Source organism: Sinocyclocheilus anshuiensis, unplaced genomic scaffold, assembly GCF_001515605.1.
Source record: "Sinocyclocheilus anshuiensis isolate Anshui unplaced genomic scaffold, SAMN03320099.WGS_v1.1 scaffold923, whole genome shotgun sequence".
In the NCBI taxonomy this organism is placed as follows: domain Eukaryota; kingdom Metazoa; phylum Chordata; class Actinopteri; order Cypriniformes; family Cyprinidae; genus Sinocyclocheilus; species Sinocyclocheilus anshuiensis.
The window spans coordinates 1142545-1157715 of NW_015544138.1; the positions used below are offsets into that span (position 1 = coordinate 1142545).

General features: G+C 39.7%; 1 protein-coding gene across 5 annotated transcripts in view; it reads right to left on the bottom strand.

Moving 5' to 3' along the window:
* The window catches only part of LOC107695009 (zinc finger protein 609-like), a 131938-nt gene that overhangs the window by 40328 nt on the left and 76439 nt on the right, over window positions 1-15171 (bottom strand). The window contains exon 1 of one of the 5 annotated variants that reach the window (XM_016494768.1): window positions 5229-5826. The exons of the other annotated variants lie outside the window; for them this stretch is intronic. The gene's annotated coding sequence lies outside the window, so the exon portion shown is untranslated. Of the gene's footprint in view, window positions 1-5228; window positions 5827-15171 lie in introns of those variants that run through there. 5 annotated transcript variants of the gene reach the window in all.

Consider the following 15171-nt stretch of genomic DNA (forward strand, 5'->3'; position numbering starts at 1 on the left):
CTCCGGGTTGTGCTTTTAAAACCATTTTGCACTTAACAACATTTTAAATGCAAAACCTATGTTGTGAGATGCACTGAGGGAACGCGTTTAGAGAACTATTCAGTGCCCAACAGTTAGAGGTGGCATGTTAAAGTACAGACAAAGACTTTATGTATAGAGTAGATGGTTCACTCATATTACTATAAATGGGAGAATATGCAATGCATAGCTTGGTGGAACAAGCCCCGCCTTTTTAAATAAAAGAGCCAATCACCAATTGGTAAAGTTGTCACATCACAGCAGCTCCTCCGGTTCCCACAAAAACAGTTCTAAGATTATGGGACTGATTGGCTGGAATGAACTTAAATGTTTTTTTAACACTATCTGAAACATGTTCATGTCAGTTTTTATTGCTGATTTGAAACATGTAACTTGAATAGGAGTTTAGTTAACAATCAGTTTTTGAGATTTCGGCATTTTATATAGATTGGACGTGAAATGGACACTTTTCACAATTCCACGGTTCTAAGAAGCAGAAGTCATCATAGTTGAGTAAACTTCTATGGCGATGAACAGGGACATTGACAAATATATTTTTACGTTCTTATTTGTTTCAAGAGCAGAAGGAAAAATCCACAAAAGTGCTTCTATGACTTTCCAAATCAGAGAAAAAAAATAGATTGATTAGATTGGTCAGAACAGAGAAATATATCAAATTTGCCATCACTTCTTCAGCCGTTGTATGAGAAACACTTACACATGAGCAATTTTCTGTAATTTAATGCCAAGGTAAGTATAGTGTTATAAAAGTGCGTACCAAAAAAAGTAGTATACAAAAAAAACTTTGCTAGATTTACAATGTTAATAGCTGTGGAAATATGTCTGTGAAAAGACTGAGGTGTTACAAATATGGCCACAGAGTGAACTCGAAATGTTTACAACTCTCAATTTATCCCCCTTTTTCAAAATATTAAATCTAAAAATAAGGGACGACCTACATAAACAGTTGAACTCACAAATTGACTAGTCCTTCCCAATCCATCCCTACTTGGCTCGCTTTAAATGTGCATTTATCAAACGAACAAAAACCAGATGTGAAACGCAGTTTTTCTGCCTGACATCTCCTGGTAACAGCATCCCTGTGGATTTCTTGTTATCCTCCTGTCAGGGTGAAGAGCAGACTAGCCTCTCCACCAGGTTGGCTCTCTTCATCGTGACAGAAGCCTGGCTGTTGACTCGTTACAGCTACAACCGCCGCCGAGGGTTTGACAGCGAGACAAACTGACAGGTGAACGGAACCACAGAAACCTCGTTACCACACCTCAGCGACAGCAGGCAGAAACACACTGTTAGCTTTTGCAGACAGACAGGCGTTATGCACGTTTAATTTGGTTCAATTGGCCACGCGAGCAGAGCACGGCGGAGGCAGAATATCAATTTTGGAAACCACGCCAAGCAGCTCGATGTTCTGCATCGATGGAAACACTGGGGGAAACGGTTTCCTGGTTCAGACCACAAACGATGACACCATCTGAGAGACATTTTATACCTCCTCGGCTCGAAGCAAACGATTGGATTGGCTCCTAACTGGCGGCGCTCGTTGCCAATCAGACGCAGCAGTTGATTGAGTGGGTGGAAGGCCAAGTGGAGCCCCGTGGGAAAGGCGGGATAATCACGGGGAGTTTCCCTTCATCCAACGGCCCTTAGCAACAGCCTCTCAGTGAGAGATCACCTGTTGCTAAGAGGATGAAGAGACGCACATCCTTGCAACAACAGAAGGAGCGACTCTCTCTTTGCTGGAGAACAGAAAGATACCTACGTGCCACACAAAGCAATTATGAGCGCTGAGAAAAAAAACAGGAACAAAACAAACAGTCTCATGGCGCTTGATAAAAACACAACGTCAAATGCAAGCACATGCATCATTTTCACACGCCAGATATGCAAGCAAGCAACATGCATCTATTTACCTGTAAGACACCTCTATCCGGCTCGGCGTTATGAGATGAGCGTGTGTGTGCATGCATTGCTGTGAATGTGAAAGCATGTGAATGTGTGAGTGTGCGCGCGTGTGTGTGTGTGCATCTGTTGAGCAACCGAAAGAGAGAGCCTAGGAAAGGAAACAAGGTGTAGTAACCTCAACAACACCTGTGTGTTGCTGCTAGCAACCAACAGTGTGTGTTTTCTGTATGTCAGCAGACGCTCAGAGCTAAATATGGAGACCTGACAATGGTGAGGAAAAAAAACAGACTGTAACATCACTGTTACAAGACCACCTAAGCACTTACAAATATTTACTATTACAAAAACCAGCAGCTGAAATTAAAGCAATAAGCCCCAAGAGTGCCGAAAACCCCCTTAGCTGTTATAAATTCACTGTAAACCACGGCTTCACAGGGCTTATTGCTTTTATAAAATGGTTATTCCATATATGTAGTAAGGTTTTACAAAATAAAACAGAGCAAATAAAGTGTAATGATATTAATAAAAACAGTATTCTTCCACCAAACAATGTAGTTCCTCAGAAACAGTTGTGGTTGCAACAAAGTGGTTGCCGAGCAACAGACACAGTAAACAAAGGTGTATGTTTGTAGAGTAATTTACAACATCTTCTAACGTGGCTCAACCAATCAGAATCAAGGACCGGAACTCTCCATTTTATAATATATTGAACACTTACTATAATGATACATTTAAAATGTGATTCAGTAAAAATATTATTGTATCTTATTATTTTCATTCATGTTGTTTGTTTTAATTATATAGGTATATCAAAAAATAAAATAAATATAATATACTAATAATATCAGCATTACTATACAAAAGACTATTTCATACTATTAATATTTAAATTAAAAATGAATACATAATATTATTATTATTATTATTATTATATATAATAACAGTAGTTTTGTTCAAAAACTAAAATATAAAAAGCAACAAAAATAAAGATGATTAATTTGATTAAAATTAATTAAATATTATTTAAAAAGTCAATATTTTATGTTAATAGGCCTATTTAACTTATTATTATTATTAACTGTTGTTTTTTTAAATATTAGATAAAAAAGAATAAAGTAAAATAAATATATTATTATATATTAATATTATAAATACATTTTAATGTTACTATTGTAACAATAATAATTAATAAATAATAATAATTACTATTATTATTTATTTTATTTTTATTTATTTATTTAGTTTTTATTAAAGGGTTAGTTCACCCACGGGATTAGTATTATCTGGGGACCTTGTGTAATTTTGAAATTACGCCCCCACATCTGAATTTCGTGTGGTGCATTCGCACGGGATAAGCGAAGCCTGTGATTTTACTCGAATTTACTGACTTATCTCCCGGATACCCGGATGTCAAGGCTTTGAGAGTCCCGTTCTACGGTCCAGTTAGATGGATTTAAAAAAAAAAGAAACTAATATAGTTTCGTGCGCTGTGTCATTTACATTTCACCAGGTGAAAATAATATCTAAAGCTTTATGCTTGATTCATTTGTAACACATTAACCTCAAAACCTTTTCAGCTTTCTCTTTCTACAAATTGTATGGTGTAGCGATATGACAGCACTCAAAATATAATCAAACACTCCAACGCAGCTCCATTCTTCGCGAAAGGTGGAAAAAAAGGCGCACAGGAAACAAAAACCTCGAAAAATTATATACGACCCGCCAAATGCTGGCCAAATCAGAGATGCCAATTCGCACGGGACTAATATTATCACAGGACCTCGGAGTTTGGCGAAATATGGTAGGTCATTTGCGGGGGAATTTTTACTTTACAAATTACAGACATGGCCGATTCGCACGGGATTAAGACAACCTCCGCAATTATTACAAATGACTGGAGGCCACCAGGTAATACTAATCCCGTGCGAATAGGGCTTTTGTTTTATCATTCGAAATGTTTATATGTTCTGTTTACTCAGTTAAAGCTGTAATAGCGATGCCTTTGTCCATATAAGGGATTTCCTGGAGGGTCATGAGAGCCGCTACTTCTGTGACTGGATATGTGGTTTTTCTGTGCGAGGGCGCCCTCTGGCGTCCAGTATGAATGAAACAGACATCATGTGTTTATAGTGCTAATGGCCAATTCATCATATCACAGACAACATCCGCAATTATTACAAATGACTGGAGGTCACCAGGAAATACTAATTCCGTGCGAATAGGGCTTTAGGCTGTGTTTTACTCACCCCCGAGGCATCCTAGGTGTATATGACTTTCTTCTTTCAGACGAATCCAGTCTGAGTTATATTAAAAATTGTCCTGGCTATTCCAAGCTCTATCATTGCACTCAGCGGGTGTTGCAGTGCTTCAGTTCAAAAGAAGTGAAATAAAAAGTGCCCATTCATAAAAAAAAAAGTGTCTTACACGGCTCCGGGGGGTGAACAAAGGACTCCTGTAGCGAATCGATGCGTTTTTGTAAGAAAAATATCCATATTCAAAACGTAATAATCACTTTAATCTAGCTTGCGCTCACTGTTGTAAACGGAAGCAGTCCATAAAAACTTAATAAAATTGGCGGATGACGTATGAGGTCGGCTTTGCGCATGCGCCGCTTAGAAGTGACGAACGCGGAAGCGCAGGTGAGAGATCAAAACAAAACAACGGTCACTATATACACCTAGGATGCCTCTGAGGTGAGTAAAACACAGCCTAATTTTAATTTTTGGGTGAACTAAACTTTTAAGCAACACTTGACTCAAGATATAAATTGATGTGTTGCTCTTTTCCACAGATGTGCAGATAAAGATTGGACTGTTGGACTGAATAAAGATAAGGACTGTTCACATTAAAACTGTACCTCCAGGCTGCGGAGTTAAAATCTGTTTTATAACTGTTAAAACAAGCAATGAAAGCACGGCAAAGCAGACCCGTGCCTACACGTTTGTCACCACAAAAACATGACTCAACTTTATGATTTTTAAACCAACCATTTTAATTGATCAATCCAACCTTAACAGTACGTTAAGACAGTGAGTCATGGTCTGGTTCATAACAAGAAAAATCACTGTGAAAACCGATAATATTTAGCTTTAATCCTGGTGTCAACTCATATTTTCTTCTCTTGGTTGCTAGTAGGCTTCAACATTATTGCATTACCAGTGATTGTTGTCGCTCCAATTCTCAGTGAAATTGAATGACTTTCCATCATTGTGAACACAGAGTGTAAAAGTATTATTAAACCACAACAATGTGAAATGCAGCACACATAAAGCCAGGCTTTTACTCACTGGTACTGTAGACACCACAGCATTTAGACTGGCTTTCTCCGCTTTTGCCCCAGTTTCTCTAAGATGGATCAGCGCCAGTTCACCTCTGGGGTGCTCTCACTTTTCAGCCCATGCGTGAAAACAGACAATCTGAGAGGAGAAAACAAGTGGAAGAGAGCGTAGGGGGGAAAGGGGAGTGTTGGTGAAGATATATTTGTGTAGCCTAAAAAAAACAGCCTAGTACAGCTCGGAGTAATCTGACCTCAACGCAAGCAAGAGCCGAGCCGAAAAGCTCCCAGACAGACAGCGTAACAATCAAGATAGTGTGAACCTCAACCGAGGAATGGCAAGATTGCAAATCGAAACCCCGCAGAGTCTCGTTTCTCCATCTGTGGATTTTAGAAGCTTGGTTGCGTAGCTTATCAAGATCTGAAAATTAAAAATGAAATGCAAATCTGAGTGGCTGTTAAAGTGTCTTCAGTTAATTTTCTCTTTGTTAGAAACTCATCACGTATTAGGACACGGTGTTAGGTTAACAATTAGGGGTGGGTGATATACGAAAAGACACAATTCACCGGTAGAAATCTGTCAATCGGATTTTGGATGATGTTGTGGTGATGAAGTGATTTTAAGCCATTGAAACGCAATCAGCAGCGAAAGTCTGAGAGGCGCGAGCATGTGAAGACGGTGCTATGGAAACTACTGGACCACCCCAACATTTCTCGGCCAACCAAGTCCTGCTCTCCTGACCTCAGGTCATTCCACATAAGCAGAGCTCATTACAATAATAACCCACATTCAAGGTCAGCCACTGGTGCACTAGCAGTAGGGGGTGGAATGAGGGAGGGGTGGGTCCAGAAAGAGCTGATAAAGATAAGGAGCCCTGAGGGAACGAGGAGAAGAAACAGCTCTTGGAATTTGGCAATGTGGACTGAACAGGGAACTGGTGTTTGATTTAGAACGTTCCAGAGGAGATTAACTTGTCTAAATGTTGGATAACAACCCAGCACATGCCAACAATCACAAACAGATTTTGGATTTAATCTCATTGGTAATCCTATTCGTCAATGACCAATGCTCTGTAATGAACATTTTAACACAAAATGAGTCGAATAGCCATAAGGATATTTTATATCTCAAGATAGACAATGCAGATATACTTCCTCAAACCTCATCTACCGCCTACATAGGAACTAGGGATGTGCCGATCCGATATTCATATCGGGTATCGGCTCCGATAGTGCCATCTTTCTCGGATCGGGTATCGGTCAGAGAGGGCCGATCCAAATCCGAGATTTTTATTTTTTTTCCCGATTGTGCGAATTATTCTGTGTTACTTCTGAAGCCATACTTGTCTGTGAGAACAAAACACGGGCATAGAAAAGACTATAAATTGCTTTTAACGTGCACAGTAACTGAAATTTAAAACTGTTAAAAGAAAGGCTCAATAACTGTTGCACAGATATAATACACTACGCATCAATTTCTCTTCCCTTTGTGCTTTGCAGTTTTTAACACGAATCGCTTACAATGTGCGCATCCGGTGTGTAGAATGATGCGCTTGAAGCAACACGGCGTCAGGCATCATATGTTGTTGCCTTATTAAAAAATATACTATACATTTAAAATAAATGTATTTTAATTTTATAGTATATACTTATATATAAATACATGAATTAATGTTTTTAATGAATGGATTTTATAATAATACAAATAGCAATGTGTAACATTTTACCATATTTAGTGCAACACTTTTATTTGTTCCCCACAAATTATTGTTTTTTCACTAAATGTTTGGATTTCTAAAATTATTGTGCACTGATTTTTCTAGAATAACTTTTGCTGCCGAATTATCCACTAACCTAGTTTATGATATATTTTTGTCATAGATTATAAATATACATAGGCCTATATTTTTTCATATTTGTTTATTTTATTTTTCTTTATAATGTAGTCTGTATCTAGTAGATTGTGAAAGAATGATTATCAGTTCCATACACAGAGATATATCAATTCTACATTTATTTAAATGAGGGAAAAAAACTTCACTGGTATCGGATCGGTATCGGTATCGGTATCGGCCAATACCGAACCCTAGGTATTGGAATCGGAGGCGAAAAAGGCGGATCGGTGCATCCCTAATAGGAACCTTATAAGTGACTGATTTGGAAAGCTCTACATAGTGCTCATCATGTGAACTGCATGAGAAACTCACCTCACAATTGATTCCAATAGAGTTTGATGTAGGCACTTTGGTAAAATAGCCTAACTGAGGAGTACTGGGTAAGAAGCTTTACGAATAACATCTTGCATGCCTAAAATGGCTAAAAGTGAGAATTACATTTTTACCTTTAAATCTATTTCTTCTAAACAGTACCATATGTATGCTGGTCTGCTTTTATTTTGACTGTGCACATGCCTCTTTTCATCATCAGCAATAAAAAGGCACTAAATAACATTTATTCCAGCTGTTGCCGGATATCTGCTAATCAGGAGACCTGAGACGGCACAAGGCTAACAGCGGTGAACTGCATCTAAAGCCAAGGCATCTGACTGAACAAACAACCCTGGAGTCAACGGCTTGAACGTTGGCACACAATGAGTTTATCAATGAAGAGGACCGGGGGTGATAGCAGAAGCTATCTTTATGTTGTGAGATAAAAGTGAAACAATTGTAGAATCAGGAAATGCATGCAGGATGCTAAAAAAGGAAACATAAGAAATGAGTCAAACCGGAAACATCATCACTAAAAAAACAAAGATTTGGGGGTAGCATTTACAGATAAGCTATCAGCAAAAAGCAAGCTGCTGAAAATGGAGTAACTGTGAAAATGCATGCTCTGTAAGACTTGTCTATTCTGAGGTTAAGAGTCAAGAATGAAAACGATTCATGGTTACAAATTCAATTACCAGTACTCAGAGCAAAACTTAAGGCTAGAAGGCAAAGCAAAAAAAGAGGCTGAACAAGAGAGGCCGAAATGGGAGGACTAGCGTTCCACGCAAGGCGGAGTTGACCCTTAGACTGTGATACTATTTCCGCCCCACCGCAAATCTCAGCTGCCAGACCTTACATCACACACAAACTCTCTTCAACCTGTCTTTAACAACCACAAGCTTACCTCTCAGAGCAGCTTGAACGCCACAGACTTCAAAAACCAACCTACCTCCTTTTCTCTCCTCTCACATTCTTGATTTACTTCACCTCCAACCTTGTCCTCCCTCTTTTTTCCCACCTACTCAAACAGCCCTCTCTCTGAAGGATCCCTGAGTAACTGACACTGCTCTTGAATGTTGAGAGCTGTGGTACAAGGACACCGCTTGTTCGCCCAACAGCAGGAGGAGTGAAGGGGTAGAGAGGAGGGGAAAAGCACCCTGGGTGTTTTTGACTTGGCAGGGCTTGGAGAAGCTGACACTGCTGGTGCGCCATGAGCTACAGGGAGGTTGAATACTGCATCCCCAGTCAACAACGAACCTGTCACTTACAGTGAGCTATCTGCAGGGATTTAGAGATGGGGAGAGAGAAAAATGCAGAGAGAAATGGAGGAGGAGAATGAGCACCAACTATTTATAGCCTCTCAAAGGCTTCCTGTTACTGTTCAGCAAAGCAGAAAGGAGGGGCAACCTCCCAGAGAGGGAGAGCGAGGCATAGAAGAGTAATGAGAAATAGAAAGAGACTCACCCCTCCGCTTTCATCCAAACATCCAAACATGACTACCCATCATCAGTCAGCGAATATCACCAATGACCATTTAGTTAAGTATCTTCTTAACTGAAGTGTACATTGCCACAGGTCTTGGATTAGGAATTTGGATGAAATGGAACAGCAACATCAACTATCATCTTACAAAGAAAGCATTGATATATTTAGCAATATATAAATTTTTAACAAGTCAAAACAAAGGTTACCCAGATGCCCATTTCAGACAAAGACACTTCAGCAAAATGAACATATGATTCTACCACAGAACCTACACCGTAGGAATCTGACACTGGCTAACGCTTTGCATACATTCAAATGTTTAGAGGAGTGAAGTGAGGTTTAAATACGTCTAGCAGGCAAGGGCAAATCCTGAGTGAACTGTGTTCAGAGGAACAAAGAGAGAGAAAGCAAGAGGGAGGGAGATTAAGGTCCGCAGTTCCCCTGTAAAGTTGCGATGCTCACAATCACAATTATGCAAATCCTAGCTGCCCATAGCTGCCAAGGATGTTTTCTCCCCTCTGAGTGACAGGTAAGAACAGGCATAAAGAGACACTGGGAGTGAGGCAATGGCTGATTAAAGATGAGTGTTTGTGTGTCATTTCACCATGAGCATCCTTCAACAAAGGGCTCTTTGGTAGATGCCGTCCCTTCGGTAGACCGAAATGCTCATGGGTAGACAGTATCCACAACATGGGACTCTGAAACTAGAAAATCTCTTTCACACTCTCGTTCTACCTTTCTCAGAAAGAAGCCTTAGTTTGATGACCTCGTTAGTTCAAGCACTTAATCCGCTAATGCCCAGATAAAACTGAATGAGAGAGGACGGGAGGAGGAGGGTAGCAGGAGGAAGGGAGGGGTGAGAAAGAGAGTAGAGTAGGAGGGAAAAGAGATAAGTTATGACAACAGATAACACACTGCAGAGCCAAGAGGAAATTCTGGCCACACGCTTGAGCCCAGATTCAACAGCCCATGGAATTATGGGAAGGCATTGAATCCAGTGAACCCCTGCCACCAATTCTAAAAACCAAAATATAAGATTCTAAAACACAAAACAAAGACTACTGATGAGGTTAAAAACCACATGATGCCTTCTAACTTGATCTGACATCAAGTGGATTTCAAATTCCAAGAGGAGATCCCAAACATTGGGCTCCTCCAGGCCCTAAATACAAGAGCCATACTGAAGTCAACAGGTTGTGAATTACTGAGCTCAAGTTTGGATATTCTTGGTTTCCCTAAAACCTCTGCCAGGTTGAGCCGATAATTGGATAACCATTCCATAGCCTCTGCTGTTTGACTGTGAGATCTAAAATTCTGATTAAGGTCATAATCACCTGTGAACTCTATAAGTAATTCTAGATCTTCGACATGAAATACTGCATTCTGCAAGCACCAGCTCTCTTGGCTCAGAACAAAACCCAGTTTCCTCTTGTGAGGCAGATCCTTAAAAGGAAAAAGGGTTTAATCTGAGAACTCAGCAACTGCACCATTTCATCCAGAGCCAAGGGATCAATTTGCAGGGCAGAGAGACAAAAGGAAATGAGAACCCAGAGTGCCTTCTTGCACTCAGAGGAGAGGTGAACCACAGATTACAGAGAGGGAGAGAGAGAGAAAGAGACTGGCTTGCCTCCAGAACAGGCTTGAGGACTTTGATGTGGCCTTTCCTAGGCTAAGGGGTCAGTTTTTGTTGCACCCCCTGTTGTTACTTCAAACACAGTCATACACTGTGCAATGAAAAACAGCTCTTCCTTCTGAGGTTGATCATAGGGAATGTTCGACAACCGAAATTATTCGGCTGAAAATAGCAAATAAATCTCTGTCAGTGTTCGGCCAAATAAGCAAGAAGTAGGGATGCACGATATTGGATTTTTGCCGATATCTGATATGCCGATAATTTTCAACTAATTTTGGCCTATAGCCAATGCCGATACCGATATATAATTATTTTGGTTAGTCTTTAACAAGAACTTATTTGTTAGAATTAAATAAACGATAATAAAGTTATTTTATATAATGACAATACATTGAAGATTTGAAAATAACTATAAATAAACTATATATTAATCACTGCATTTTTTTATCATAAAGATGCAGTGGTAACATTAACATTTTATTTTATGATTTAACATTTGTAAATGGTCTAAAGCGAAAGAGTTGTAAAAATTCTGAAAATTAGAGCTTTTAGAGCTCATAATTTGTTTCAAAAATATAACATATTACACATTAATGAATAAATCAGTATATATAAAATTATTTAATTTAAGTGTCATGTTTGTGATTATTTTTATTCATGTAAGCTATAGCTTCTGACCTTTAAATCAAAACATACTGATTTTATGGCATCAATTACTGTTTTATTTAATCAGAAACACAGTCTAAATATTAGTGTATTTTGCTTTCATTTTATTAGGAGTAGGCCAACAGCGCCCCCTACAGAATTTAAATTCTGTATGTGCTATTACTGTTTACTCTATCATCATACACCGAACGCGTCATTCTTTACGTGCATTTTCAGTTTAAATGCAGCGATGTAAAACCATTCAGATCAATCACCATTCAGGCAAAACTTTGCTTCAAGAATGAGCCACAATGCTGACGTGATCTAATCGCACTGTTGACATGATCTAATCGCTAGCACACCATGAGCACATGTGAGTTAATGTACTCCTCTTATCGGTGTAAGATTATTGATGCCATTTGGCTGGATCAGAAGAAGGTCACAGTCTGAAAAAACAAGGAACTCTCACGAGAATCAACACCTGAACTCTGTCTCGCAAGCCTAAAGCAATACACCCAACTGAGAGAAACAAAAGCTCCACACCTTCACTCTTCCCCTCTCTCCCCTCATTTCCATCTGAACACAGGACACTGCAGAGATCACCAAAACCACCTTTCTTAATCAGAGTTTATTACAATGCAACAATTCATGTTTGATGTCGTTTGAAAGGTCTCTGTGTGTCTGGTAAAGGGGTCTCATTCTCTTAACAATAGAACAGGTAGCCATAAATATTGAAAGCAGACTACTCCCAGGTCTTTCACACAAATTACCTTCTGTATGTAAATGAGGTACAGCCTCCCACAGAAATCAAGATAATTCACTTGAAACCCCCTAAAGAGAGATGCTAAAACGCTGCAATAAAAACAGACAATACCATTTGGTATCTATGGGGTTCTTCTGGATATTTAAGAGAGAGTGACAAAGAGCTCAGGGAATCTGTAGGCAGATCTCCCGCACATCTGTTGTGCGTAGTCCTCATTATCAGGTAACATTTAGACATTCTCTCGCTTCGATATTACTGACTGTTTTGTATGATTGATTAATTGTTTTCTATTGTTTGATTGGACTTTGAATTATTATGTTGATTACCTGATTAATAAATTGTTATGTTTGAATTCATTCTGATTACTCTGAAGTTATTTTCTCAAGTAGATTAAGTGAAGGCTTATGTTTCCGCAAATCTGCGACCAGGGTTACATGCATACTAGATCTCAGAATTAGATGAAGCATGGGGCGCATCAGGTGAGATTATAGGTTTCTGACTAACCTCTTGACCTTAGTTTAAGTTGTACTCAGTTACGTTAACCATGTATATGATTTCAGCTTTAATTAAGTTGTACGTAGTTATACTAACTATCGGGGGCGAGACTAAGTGTCTAGCAGAACCGCTGATTAATATCTGGAGTGTTAATTAAGTTGTACGTGGTTATACTAACTATCGGGGGCTAGACAAAGGGTCTAGCAGAACCGCTGATTAATGTTTGGGCATTACATGGGTAACTGTAGGGGGCTAAACAGACCTACTATTTAAAGTATATTACATAATATTAGCCACAAACCTCTGGCTAAGGATCAAACTGGCGAATTTGTGATCGTGGGGCCCACGCATAGCGGCCGCTACCGTCGTTGGACCAGTGGGCGGACCTTACATCGGCAAGACATATCGGCATAATTTGTCATATTGGGCCGATGGCGATATTTAAATTTAAAGCCATTATCGGCCGATTCCGATATTGGTCAGATAATATGGTGCATCCCTAGCGAGAAGACTGAATAAATTGTACCGAAAAATGACAGTTTTAGTGATGCGATCAAACAGTAACCAAGAGCTCAATTTGTTGACTAACCTAAAAAGTTGGCCTGATTTGAGTTTAAGATAAAGAGATAAAATAGCTGCACAAGGGCAACAAGCAAGCCATCAAGGGTTCAATGGACTTTGCTAATAATGGCAGGTCTATCATTTATCAAAAAAATAGTCTAGAGAATGGTCTCTCTTTCAGACATCTTTCCACTTGGCATACAACTGTTGCTGGCCAAAAGACTTTAACAGTTACTTCATTCCTGCAAGGTTTTAGCTCATTTAGCAGTACTTCCTTTAAGTCCACACACAAAAATTCTCACCTAGAGAGAAAGAGGAAACCCTAGCACCTGTAAAGTGTCCACAGCTGATGAACCTAGAATATAAATCAAGAGAAAGTCAATGACATCTGAATTACAAACTTTAGCACCTTCCAACCTTCCTTCCAAAACAGACATTAGGGCAATAAATGGAAAGCATCTTATTCCATCCCTCAGACATTTTCTTGCTCATTATCCCTTTCATACCTGCAAAGATGTCAGTGCACGTCAAGTAAAAGTCTTTAATATCTCTCTTTTCCATGTGATTAACAAAGAAGAGCTGCTACTTTTGCCTGTCATTCCATATGAGGGCTGATAAAATATTTACGCATTCAAGCATTTCTCATACCGCACAATGAACAGAATTTGAGCAGCTAAATGTATCTGGTGTATATGTGTCTAAACATCTCCATTTTCACCAAGCTGAGACAGGCAGATCTACAGAACTTTGATGAATAGCCGGATTTATTCTGACGGTTCCTCAGAGAAGGGTGCAGCACGAGGACAGTTTGAATATGAATTACCAGCATGCTGATCCGATCTCAGCGGCAGCCAGAGAGAGACAGCAGGGCCTGAATTCCAACACACGCTTCCTGGATCAGGACAAGGACTTGATTACTGATGCCTGTCAGGAGGAGTGGAAAAGTCCTTAAGTGTACTCTGGAGGGAAGCCTGCATGCAAGCACTCCAGGAGCGAGAGAGAGAGCTACTTTCAATCAATTCTGACTCAGAGAGTGGGGGGGCAAGGGAGATAGAAAGAGGGCAAGAGAGTGAAGACTTCAATCAATCCAGATTGAAAAAAAGAGCAAGGAATATGTGCTGGCCAAAGACTTATGAAAACACTCTGGGATTGCAAACGTCACTGGGGCTCAGAGAGGCTGCAACTAAAACAGCGTTGACCTACAGGACCGCAAATAAGACAAGTTAATTCAGGCACAAATGATGACAGGTGGTCTATCTTTTAGGGCTCAGCACCTTTGCTCTGCCAGGAATGGTAGGAAAAACCATTGTGGTTTTAACCACAGGGCTCTCTGGGTATGTAATAAGGACAAATCCCCCTCAAACCAACCAGCAGAGCCCGATGAAACATAAGAATGTCAAAAATGATGTGGGAGGCAGGGATGCTGGTTTTTCAGAACACATGCAGGGGTAAAGATTTGAAAATGTTTGCTTTCTCTGCCCAAAGTGGAAGCAGCTTTGTGGTAATTTGTGGGGTCAAACCCTTGCTTCTTCTGCCGGGCGTGAAACACTGGCTGAGTGCCGGAAACTCTGTGGAATTCCAAAGAAAACCTGAGGTCATGCATTTGAAACTTTTTAAGGATGGAGTAAGAATCCATTAGTGTTTTTATTCTGTAACGAGGGCAATAAATTGGGCCAAATGCAGTTGACCCTGTTCGATGCACAATGTGTGAAGGCCATATAAAACCTCTTCAAATCAGGTTACTTAAAGAATGTCTAAAGTTCTTGGCAAAAATATGGAATACATTATACAGGTTCTTCTGGTTCAGTTCAGCATAACTGAAAAGTACATCCAATGTTTCTTTGTTCACCTCCACTCCTTTCAGAATCTCATCTCCATCTTTTGGTAACCATAATGGCCTTTCACACCGCTTTAGTTCCAGAACTAAATGTACAGTACTAAAGTACTGGGACGATTTTGCGCAAACTATTTCCCAGTACCATTTAAAGGGTTGCATTCGCACTGACAGTGTGTACTAGGAACCGGTCGACAGCGACATCATTTGTGTGCGGCGTTCAACAACAGAAACAAAGAAAAACAACGTTAACAACAGGAGGATGGAGGACGCTGTGATCAGAGCTGTGTTTTTGTTGTGTCTCGCGGGTTTCACAATAATGGACATGGAAAG